Source organism: Triturus cristatus, chromosome 12 (assembly GCF_964204655.1).
Source record: "Triturus cristatus chromosome 12, aTriCri1.1, whole genome shotgun sequence".
Classification (NCBI taxonomy): Eukaryota; Metazoa; Chordata; class Amphibia; order Caudata; family Salamandridae; genus Triturus; species Triturus cristatus.
The window spans coordinates 206905371-206916669 of NC_140595.1; the positions used below are offsets into that span (position 1 = coordinate 206905371).

The 11299-nt window shown below is 45.0% G+C and overlaps 1 protein-coding gene across 3 annotated transcripts in view; it reads right to left on the reverse strand.

Annotated features, from left to right (window-relative positions):
* GFOD2 (Gfo/Idh/MocA-like oxidoreductase domain containing 2) overlaps nt 1–8612 on the reverse strand; it is a 158432-nt gene extending 149820 nt beyond the window's left edge. Inside the window, exon 1 of one of the 3 annotated variants that reach the window (XR_014972365.1) lies at nt 8404–8612. The gene's annotated coding sequence lies outside the window, so the exon portion shown is untranslated. The remainder of the gene's footprint in view (nt 1–8403) is intronic. The other 2 variants (XM_085639596.1, XM_085639595.1) reach the window with 2 other exon arrangements.
* Nucleotides 8613–11299: the final 2687 nt, after the last annotated feature.

The window sequence follows — 11299 nt, forward strand, 5'->3', positions numbered from 1 at the left end:
TTCAACTAATAAACTTCTTCAGAATTCTGGATGACTACGAATTGCAATTTGGCGACGAGTTTCAGCGTTAAAACACCATTGAGGATGTACCTATGCTTTCCTGCATTGTGATTTACTTTTATTTAGATCATTTTGAGCAGTTCATGAAGAACGTTTGCTTATCAATTTGGAAAATTATTGAGAAACAGCCTGGAAGTGAAGACTTTGTGATTATTACTACATCCCGAGGAGTATAAGGATTTCCAGGATTACTGCCCAACTTTTGGGAGCAGTACGAGTACACAACGTCTGCATTCCGTTAATATACTGCTTTCATAATGTCATTGGAGATCATAGTGGCCGCGGCATTTTCAAAGTTCATTATGCTCGTGCATTCCAGGGAGAGCGATGAGTTGTATCTGGTGTGAGTGAGATGTAGCCACGTTCACATTTGGACGTTATACATGTGTGCAATGAACCTCTTGAGCATGTTGCATCATCGATTTTTGGCTAAGTTACAGCTTATGACGTAATACACTCGACGTGCAGCCATTTCGGCTGAATATGCACTTGTATTTTAGCCGTGTAGTGCCTTTATTTTCTTCAGGTCCACAGTTCAGGATCGTGGAACAAGCAGTTTGCATTCCTTTCCTCCTTCATTGAACGAAACGGTCATATACCTGTTTGTGCTGGATTATAATTTCTCTTATGGTTGCTGCTTCAAGAAGAATATTTTCGAGTGTGAGCTAATTTCTTCAATTTTATTGAATAAATATATCCAGTTTCTTGAGGGAAGATTGTGCGAGAAGAAATTTGAGAACATCAAGGATGCTATAGTGCAGGCACCAGTACTAAGTTATTTTGATATAAATTTTATGAGTGTGGTCACTGTTGATGCAAGCAGTAAAGGATTGGGAGGTGTCTTGTACCAGGTTAATGAGCATGGCAAAAAACATATTATTGCTTAAGCCTCTTGAGCTTTGTCTCCAGCTGAATCAACATTCTCAGTTATTGTATGGGCTCTAAAGCATTTTTGCTCTTTTGTTTGGAGAAGACCGTGCTATGTCAGCAGCGATCACAAACCACTTGTTAAATTGCTCACAAATGAAGGTCTTTACAAAGCCTCTGCTAGAATTGCAAGGATGTCGATGCGCTTACAAGATTTTAATCTATAAAGTTGTCTATATACCTGGCAAAAGCAATGTTTTGGCTGGTTTACTATCCTGTATGCCTTTAGACATACAAGAGTGTAATGGGAATGAATGGAAAAAAAATGCAAATTGCCTTAATTCATGATGAGGACATCTCTTGTGTGAAAGGGGAAACATGGAAAGAGGAATACTTAAAGGATGAAGATTTACAATTACTCCTTAAGTGGGAGGTGCAAGGAGGGCCTGAGAAATTGAATTGAAACAACTTTGGTAGATAAAAATAAGCTATCAGAAAATCAAGGTACTATTTTTAGAGGTGATAGAGCAGTTCCTCTAGTTTCTCTAAGAGAACTTATTATGAGGATGTGCCATGAGGATCATTGTTGAATAGTGAAAACCAAGCAAAGAGTGAAAAAATTGTATTGGTGGACTGGCACGGACGTATGTGCAGAAAGAAATATATGAGGGATTGCGTTGTGTGTGCTAACTCAGACAAATCTTTGAAGATCTTAAGGCCTAACATGAGTGAACCGACTGTTTCAGAAGATCTGTGGCACACAGTTGCCATAGATATTATGGGTCCCATCAGTACTCCATCTAAGTACATAATTTCCATGATTGATGTGTTTTACAGGTGGCCAATCATTAAAGTGGTATATAAGAATGATTCTGTGAAAGTGTTAAGGTTTATGGACAGAGTTATCGTGTAAGAAGGATTACCAGTCCAAGTTATAAGTGAGAATGGTGTACAGTTTATGTCCAACCTAGCTAAGAATTATATTAGATAGAACGGACAGACCAGGTGGTGGTATCGCGTGCATACATCGAAGCAATCTAACAATGAACCGATCCCATGTCAGATGCCCCACAAGACTTACCTTTGCTTGTGAAGCGATTCCGCAGAGACGACAGGAGCACCCGCCCTTGTACCCACCTGACCCCCTAGGACTTAGAACCCAACAGGGATGAGATGGACACAGGGGTAGGAGCCAGAAGAGGGCGTAGAGTTGTGGTATGGAGCTTGCAGGAGATCTCGAGGGCAACTGGGGAAACAAACGAGAACCCGATTGGAAAACAACCCCCACTGGCGCCCTGTCTATACTCCCTAAAACACACACAAACGCCAGGACTCACCAGTGTTTCTGCGGTGTTCAGGATAAATCAGGAAACATCTCATGCGATGGCGTTGAGAATGGAAAGTCTAAAGTTACACACAGCACCTCGGGATGAGCACCCAGTGCACGAGTTGCATAGCGCTCCCCAAGAATGATGTATATCACTGCTCCCAAAAAACAAAGATGATTGCGCTCCTGCGCTGATGCCACAGAACAAAAAGAAACAAAGGTGAAGGCGCTCCAGCGCGGACGCCAGAGAACCACAAGTTGCACACTCCTGCGCGGACGCCAAAGAACAGAGGAACCAAAGGGGATGGCGCTCCAGCGCGGACGCCAGAGAACCACAAGTAGCACGCTCCTGCGCGGACGCCAAAGAACAGAGGAACCACAGGGGATGGCGCTCCAGCACGGACGCCAGAGAACCTCAAATGCACGAAAACCAACAGTACCTGCGTAACGGCGGGTCTCCGGAACGTCCTACGCAGCGAGCCTCATTAGAAGAATTTGAAGAACGGAGCCGGCGGGAAACGCGAGGTATAAGCGTTTCCCCCAGAAGTGCTTCTGTGACCCGCAGTTGACTGAGAGGACTAGACCGGGGCTCAACTTCCACCCGGAAGTGAGTATCCCGGCGGTATTGTGTGTGTCTTAGCGGAATGTCGGGGAACGGCAATCGCCGCGAACCCGACATCCCACTCCCCATTATTATCCTTCTGCGAATACCTCTACCTAGTTATCACTAGTAATAACAAGCCAATATGCTCACTACATATATTCTACCACCCTCCAGGAGATAACCTCACCTTCATCGAAGACCTAATGTATATCCTAGCCACCAATATCGAACTTTATAATGCTCAATATTCCTGGGTGACTTCAATATCCATTGGGATAACCTGAATGACCCAGGGGTCAACAGCCTCAAAGCTTTCCTCACAGACCTTAACCGTACCCAAATCTGCAACAGTCTCACACATGATAAAGGCACAACCCTTGATCTGGTAATTTCCAAAGCCGACTTCTCTTTGCTAGAATCGATCCTCCCGTGTGACTGGTCTGACCAAAACATCATTACATTCAAAATCAATGAATCAGCTAAAGTACCCGCTGCACAACCCATGAGAACGAAAATGTGGAAGCCGGATATGAAAAATCTCAGTTCCAACATACTCTCAACCTCCATCCCCAACAGCCTGCTCCCCCCTGAAGGATCATCCGATGTTCATAGTCTGATCAACCACTACTTCCACTCCATGAACACGTTACTAGACAAACTAGCTCCTCTTCAGCTGAAAAGAGTCACCACAAAACACTCAAAACCATGGTATAATGGCTGGTTAAATGAAGACAGAAGATCCCTCAGATTAATCGAACGACGGTGGAGATCTGTCCCATCCTCTGACCACCTCAAGTTACTAAGAACCACAAGAAACGCCTAATTCAGACAGATCAGAAGATCTGAAGCTGATTTCTTCAGCACTCAATTAAACCTAGCCAAGAACCGACCCAAAAAAGTATTCAAATTAATCAAGGTGCAAACTAAGGGTGTACCCCCCCACCCCCCAACCACCAGGATAAACCAGACATAATACCTAATTGCGAGGAATTTGCCGCATTCTTTACTAGGAAGACGGAAAGCATAAAGACGGACCAGCTCAACGACCTAATAACCCTCACCGACACTCAGACGTCTCTCCAACTCCCACACCACTAACCCTATCCTTCGGCTCCTCAAGGTTCGACCTCAAAAATAATGCGTCATGGTCCTCCTTCAACTTTACAGTGAAGTATCTATACTTAAAGTTCTGGCGGCCTTGAATCCTTCCAACCACTTCACAGACCCTCTCCCCACAAACTACCTAAAAGACTTAATACCACTCGTACTACCTCTGTGGACCAAGATCATAAACACATCTCTCCTTCAAGGAACCATCCCAGATATCCTTAAAGCAGGACAGGTATCCCCCATCTTAAAGAAGCCATCGGCGGACCCATCGGACTTAAACAACTAATCGCCCAATATCCAACATCCCCACTCTAGCCAAACTCCTAGAAAAATGTGTTCATACACAGTTAGGCAACCACATAGACCATTTCAACCTGCTCAACCAATACCAATCTGGCGTCGGGCAGGTCACAGAATGGAATCAGCCATGACACTCATAATAGATGACGCACTAAAAATCCTTGACTAAAACAAAACCTGTTGACTAATCTTGCTTAACCTATCTTCGGCCTTTGACACAGTCAAACATGACAACTTGCTAGACCTCCTGAAACACAGAATGGGTTTATCGGGCTCTGTAGTTAGTTGGCTCTCCTCCTTCCTCCAAAACAGATCACAAAGTTTCAAGGTCAATAATTCCTTATCCAAACCCGTCCCAGTCACTCTAGGATTACCGCAAGGATCATGACTCTCACCCACTCTTTTCAACCTCTTTATAGAACCACTCACCGAACTTCTCAGCGCATCTAAGGTCCACTATCACATGTACGCAGATGATACGCAACTCTACATAAAGATCCATTCACTTAAGGACATCAAATCTCTCAACTCAACGCTGCAAAAAACTCAGTCCTGGCTGGCGAAAACCATTTGAAACTAATCACCCTCAAAACTAAATTCCTCCTAATCGCTCCCCCCAACCATTCTACCATCATTCACGACTGGCGGAATCACCTAACGGCACTCAAAGGTCAACCACTCATTGTCGATTCAGCGAAATCACTGGGAATAACGCTGGACAGAAACCTAAACATGCAGAAACACATCAGTGCCTCTACAAAAGGAGCACATTTTCAAATAAACACCTTGAGAAAACTGAAACCCTTAGTGCCCGCAAATGACTTCAAACAGGCAGTGCAAGCCTTAGTAATCCCAAGAGTAGAATATGGGTGTGTCGCCCTTTGCAGCCTTCCCAGATCAACAACGGCCCCGCTTAGAGCCACAATCAACACAGCAGCTAGACTAATCACAGGCTCCAAAAGAAACGGTCATATCTCGCCGGACCTTAGAGCTCTCAACTGGCTACCCTTCGAGGCGAGAATTCATCTGAAAATCGCATGTTTGACGCACAAGGCCCTACACCACAATATAGTTATCTAACACAAAAACTGACACTTTCGTGTGGTAACAGATCCACCAGGAGCTCCAAGAATCTTCTTCTGAAACTGCAAAGCTTTGCCAAGAAAAAAACATATAACCGATCCTTCTCAGGAATGGCCCCCAGGATCTGGAATGCCTTACCCCCAGAAACGAGACAGAACCCCTCTACTGCCTTTTTAAAAAAAAAAAAAAGAAGAAGTGAAATCGATCCTCATGTCTATGTTTACGTGAACTATTGTTATATCCGGATTTTTAGCTACTACCCTGTATTGGACCACTTTCAACAAGATTTGAACAATATTTTCTGGGACAATATGTTTCTAAAAATTATGAATATAACCTTGTAATGTATATGTTATCTATTGTTAGCTATTTCTGTGTACTAGACTCAATCATATATTTTTCTACTATATTTGCATCTGCTCCCTACATCTTTCTTGTAAAGCGCTCTGATACCCGCAAGGTTCTTTTTCGCGCTATATAAAACTCTAAAAAGAAAATCAAATAAATATTGAGAGAATAGAAGTGAAATATAGAAGGACCTCACTCTATAATCCCAGCGGGAATGGAACTAGTGAGAGGTTCAACAGAGTATTGCAAAATGCCATTCAATTTGCAGTCATGAAAGCTGTTAATTCCCATTCTTCACGTTTATAAAACTGTGTGGACGTATAGAACTACTATACATGAAGCCTTGGAGGGGTCTCTTTTTTAAGTCATGAGGATACGGGAGGCAAGGACTCAATGCAACCCAGAATGGTTAGTGAAGACTTTTGATGTGAACATTCTATGGAAAAAAAGTTTAGAAAACATGTAATTGAAAAACGTTTACAGTATAAACAAGCTTTTGATTGGAGATAAGTTCAAAGAATGTGGATATCAGAGTTGGTATGTGAGTGAAGGTTAAAAAAACATGGAAGGTTAAGAAAGGTGACAGTCAATAATCAGAACCTTTACACATGATTAAATTGTTACGCGGCGATGTCCTTTTGAGTGATGGTAAGGTTTGGAACCTTAGGTGAATCGCCAACCTCAAAGGTAATTCTAATTAGTATACAAACAAATCCATGGTGTTGGATGAATAATCTTGATTTATTCCTGTTTCCATTTATCAAGATTTAGATAAGAGTGGTGAGGTAGAAAGAGATGTCAGTGGTGTGATGGGGGACAGTAGTAGCAGTTCTTCGCAGCATAGCTATTATAAGGTGAATGAGATGGATAGTAATGAGAATACTATTGAAAACAATGGTTTCAGAGAGGAACAGGTGGCAGAGAATCTAGGTAGAGATGTCAATTTAGTAGAAGGAGAAGAAGCGCGGGACAGTGGAGATGTCAATTTAGGAGGAGAACAAGTGTGCGACAAAAGACTGAGCATTAAGTCTAATGGATGGTAGATTTCATGTGCTACATAATTTAATAGTTTTTCGTAGATTTGTATATAATACAATGCAAGTCGAAACGGATGGAAGATTTTGTGTGCTACATAATGGCATCGTTTTTTCTTATATTTGTATACATTTCATTGTATTACTTTTATCACACTTTTTTTTTCTTTTTTATTTTAACTGGAGAAGATGTGTTATGTTTCATGTTTACATTTCTTTCCTTTTGCATATCTATTCTGTATCCATTGTTATGTAGATTGTTTATCTTTGAACACGTATCCTCACTCTTCTCAGCGCATGCATCCTTGGTTCCAGAATATTTTATCTGGTGCTTGGGAGGCAGTTGCTGCCTGGAGGGGATCTAGGCAGGACGCTCCTGTAATGCTGCAATTGGTTTTTCAACAAATAAACTTCTTCTTAAGAATGCTGCATAACTACGACTTTACAATAAGCCAAATACTGCTGACCAATTGGAGGACTCTAATATAGTCCACCACTGCAGTTCCCAACTAGCTACACCCCAAGACCACTTGTTTACATCTCACAAAGACATTCAGATAGGAGATGATAGTAACAAAGCACATACCAGCAGATCTCCTCACCACTTCTCTATCCAACCATGGCCGCTCAGGATGAAAAACTTAATAGAAAATATCAGGCTGGACAGCCCAATGCAGTAACCCGTTAAGTTGACTATGATCATAACAAATACCATAAATGGACCTGCAGAGCTTCTCAAAGCTGGTAGTTTGATGAAAACCATAAACTACGCCTCTAACTCACACACCTCTAAATTACCACCCTGCTAAACTCTGCACCCCATAACACAATAACTGCATGTTATGGAAACACTTCCCACATGGGATCAAAAAACAAAAGACAACTCACTTACAACCACACACCCTACATGGCCCAACTTGCTGCCCACGTGGGCAAAAACTTCAGTGCCTCACATAGGGTTGGTAAGCACTGGATCAATGCTGCAATACAATACCATAAATGTTAGATGTTTTTGATAAGGGGTTGTTGAACGGATGCCTGAAAGCAGATACCTAATCAATTACATGTGCTAGTTACTGACTCACTGGCTGATAACGAGGTGCAACTCCTGCTGTTCTGGTGAAGGGGATCAGTTCGTGCAAAGCTGGTGATGACAAGGTGAATAGCTGAATGCTTTAGGAAATTATGTGCCTAGAAGCAAGTGATCTAGAACTGTATTGGTGAACTGGTCCTTACAGGAAGATACTGGTAACCAGGCTTAAGGAGGGCATACGTGTAACTTACAATGGACTCATAAGGTTGGCATGTTGATGCTTGTGCAGAAGACAGAAAACAGGAGTAAAAGCGATAAGGTTGGGATCGGGGAGAGAGGCTGAAGTTGTCTGCCGTGTGACTGACGCCTGCGATAGTACCAGAAGGGGTCAGGTAGAGATGGGAGCAGGTGTCGAGTAGCGGACTTTTCCGAGTTAGTTATGTTGGTGAAAAGGATGAAAGATATCTGGAGACGTATGTCTTGAGAGGAGATGCATGGTGGCTAAGGTCAGGAAGGAAGGTGTGGGAAGTTAATGTCGGGGGACAGGTTGCCGAGATGCTAATGTCGAGTTACAAGGTTTGAAGTGCCTGACGTTGGGAAGGTGCTGGGTTTAACGTGCCTGGTAGGAAAACCTTACCTCTCTGCGTCTGAGTGCCACTGTCAGTCCCTCCCTGCTCCAGACTCATATTAGTTTCCCCAATCCCTGGGTCCACTCCGGAAGCCCAGGCTCTCGCGCCGCCCTCTGCCCATCCCCCGGGCGTCTCCCTGGAATGTCACCGCCGAGCTACAACCCCGAGACGGAGGAGGAGTCCTCTAATTGTGACAGCACGTGCCCCTGGGAGGAGCTTCGCATTCTCCAATAACTCCGCCGCTCTCTGTTATCGAGCGGGTCTTAGTCGAATCACGAGCGAGCAGCCCTGCATGGAAGAGCGCGGCCCCGCCCACCTCCTCGGGAGCGGGTTTAATGGACCGGGCCGCTGAGCCATATTTCTGAATCCCTCGGACTGAGGACTTTCTCTGTTTCTATAGTAAGCGTGAGGTAGTCATAGACATAGAAAGAGCACACACGGTCAAAGTAGGGTATGCCTGGTGTTGTTTACTGCCAGGCACGTTTAATTGAAAATTGTAGTCTTTCCGACCACACAAACGCACTTAATAAAGGTACATTATGAATTGGAAATGTATGCACATAACAAAGTTGTACATATGGATATTTTTCTGCGTTTTTAAAGCGCTAGGGAAGTGTGCTTTGGGATGTAAGTGCATGAATAAGGCAGTAACAGATACAAAGAATTAAGGGGATGTTTGCCCGCAGACAGGTTTTGTCTAACCCAGTGGGTCACCTTGGCTTAGTCATTAGTTTTTTTAAGTCAACACAATACCATTGTGGGACTTTTAGTGTGCTTTTATGCAGGGCACAAGTCCTAAACAAGCATTTGCAATGCAATAGGTCTCCCATTCACGCAAGTTTGAGCTATTGGCAGTCACCCCTGTGGCAGGCCATAACATTCTGAAGGCAGGGTGCTGGGTTTCGTGTGAGAGGATGCCCATGCATGAACAGAGCCCCTCTGCAGCTTTAGGAACCTTAATTCTGGGGTTGTTTGTGATGTAACCAAACCATATACTCTTAAATGCATTATAACCTCGCGGTAAATGCTAACTTTGGAATGGCTGCATGGAAACATGTGTTTGGTGTCAAACACCTTGGAATCATACCCCCACACCAGTAACTGGTGTGGGAGGTATGATTCCACCCTACTAGAGGGAGAAACATGATAGCACCGGTATACCCGGTACCAGCTTAACAAACCCTGGCATCACAAAATGGATGGTGCCAGCCACAGACACGAGTCTGCCCTCCTGCTGCTGGACGAAATTCCGTCAGGGGAATTTGGACAATAAGTTTCTTGTCACAGGGAGGTGTAACCACCTCCCACACAGGCTTCAGTGTATTGGGGTTGGGTGGGTGCACTCCTAGAGTGCTTTGATGTCTGCACTGGGGGCACATTTCCTGTCCCTGTGCATAGTCCAGCTCAAACCGGTTGCAGGGGCTACCAGCCCCAGCTCTGGCGTGAAACTGGAAAAAGGAAATGGGTGTAGCCACCCCTCTTTCCTGACCCTCCCATAGGTGGGTCCCCAGAGTTTGTCCCACCCCTTCCTTGGGTATAAAGTAGGAACCCCTGACTACAGGACTTTAGATTTACCTGGACGAAACTCCGCTACAGAATCCCAGAACTTCTACTATCTACACGCCGTTGGATGACCAAAGAATCTCCCTTGGAGTAAAGGAGTTACTCCCCTACAAGGCAGGCACCAAAGACGCATCTGTCCGGTTTGCATTGACGCTGCTCCCAACGATTTTGCAACACAGGAGGTGGGTTTCCAAGCTTCCCGAGGCTGATCCGTGCTCTCAGCAACTCCGAGATCCAAAGCCCTTGTGGGGACCGTGCAACCCAAACCCCTGGAAACCGTGCACATTTGCAGCAGCATAGGCTTCTTGGCGATCCCTGAAAGTGCTTTGGGCTACTTGGAGTCCAGACCCCGAGCAGTGATTCCACCAAAGATTGCTGGTCTACACTCCTCGAGTGACCCGTGGGATGGTTTTGAGTGATTCCTCTCGAGGTCCCTTCGCGATCCCTTGTCCGTCAACTTGTGGGTCCCTGAGAAGGGTACTTTAACTTTCAACGGGCTTTCCTGGTTGCTCCAGACGTGCCCTGACTCTCCATTGCTTGGGGAGTCCACAGGACCTTACTGGTCCACACTGAAGCCATTTTTCTCTCAAGCGTGGGTTGCAGTTGCCAAGGCTTGTTGGTCTCCAATCCAGAAACTGACCCCCCCAGCACTCAACATCCTTTGTGGGACAGCTCACCTGCAGACTGTGGTCATCGTTGACGCCTCCGGGTCCCCGTGGCAGTGGAGTCAAGCTTTACCTCTTCGCACCTGAAACACCAGACATCGGTGGGCATTCGTCTGTCGTGCCTGTGGTCACTGGCAAGTGACCCAGACTCTGTCCCCTCTGCTTTCAGGTTCTTCACATCTTCGATCCAGGCTTGGATCACACCAGACACTTCTCCTTTCCACAGCAGCAGCACATCGCCATTGAAATCAACGACGATTCCCGACACCATTTGACACCTATGGACCCGGCTTCCCTGGGTGAGGTAACACGAGTGCTCCGGTGCTCCCGTGGGTGCTGGCCCTAGAACCCCCTAAGTCTAAAGGGGTTTGCTCAAAGTCCTCTTCTAAGTGTCCTTATTCTTTAAAATTCCAACCGCGACTTTCCTATTGAATTGTACGGGGCTCGCGGCTGTGTTCTCACACTGCACACATCCCCCGTGGGTCTCCTGTGTCACTGCCTTGGGTGGTTCCTTGGGGTCCCAGCGATGCTAAGTGCTGTAGGCACTGTATCTAGTCAAGTCATGGTTCTTATACCACTTTCTTAATATATGGTTTGGTCTCCCCCTGGGGCCCATTGTATATTGTACTATTTACTGTAGTTTAATAACTGTATTATTGGGTGCCTTGCTCTCTTA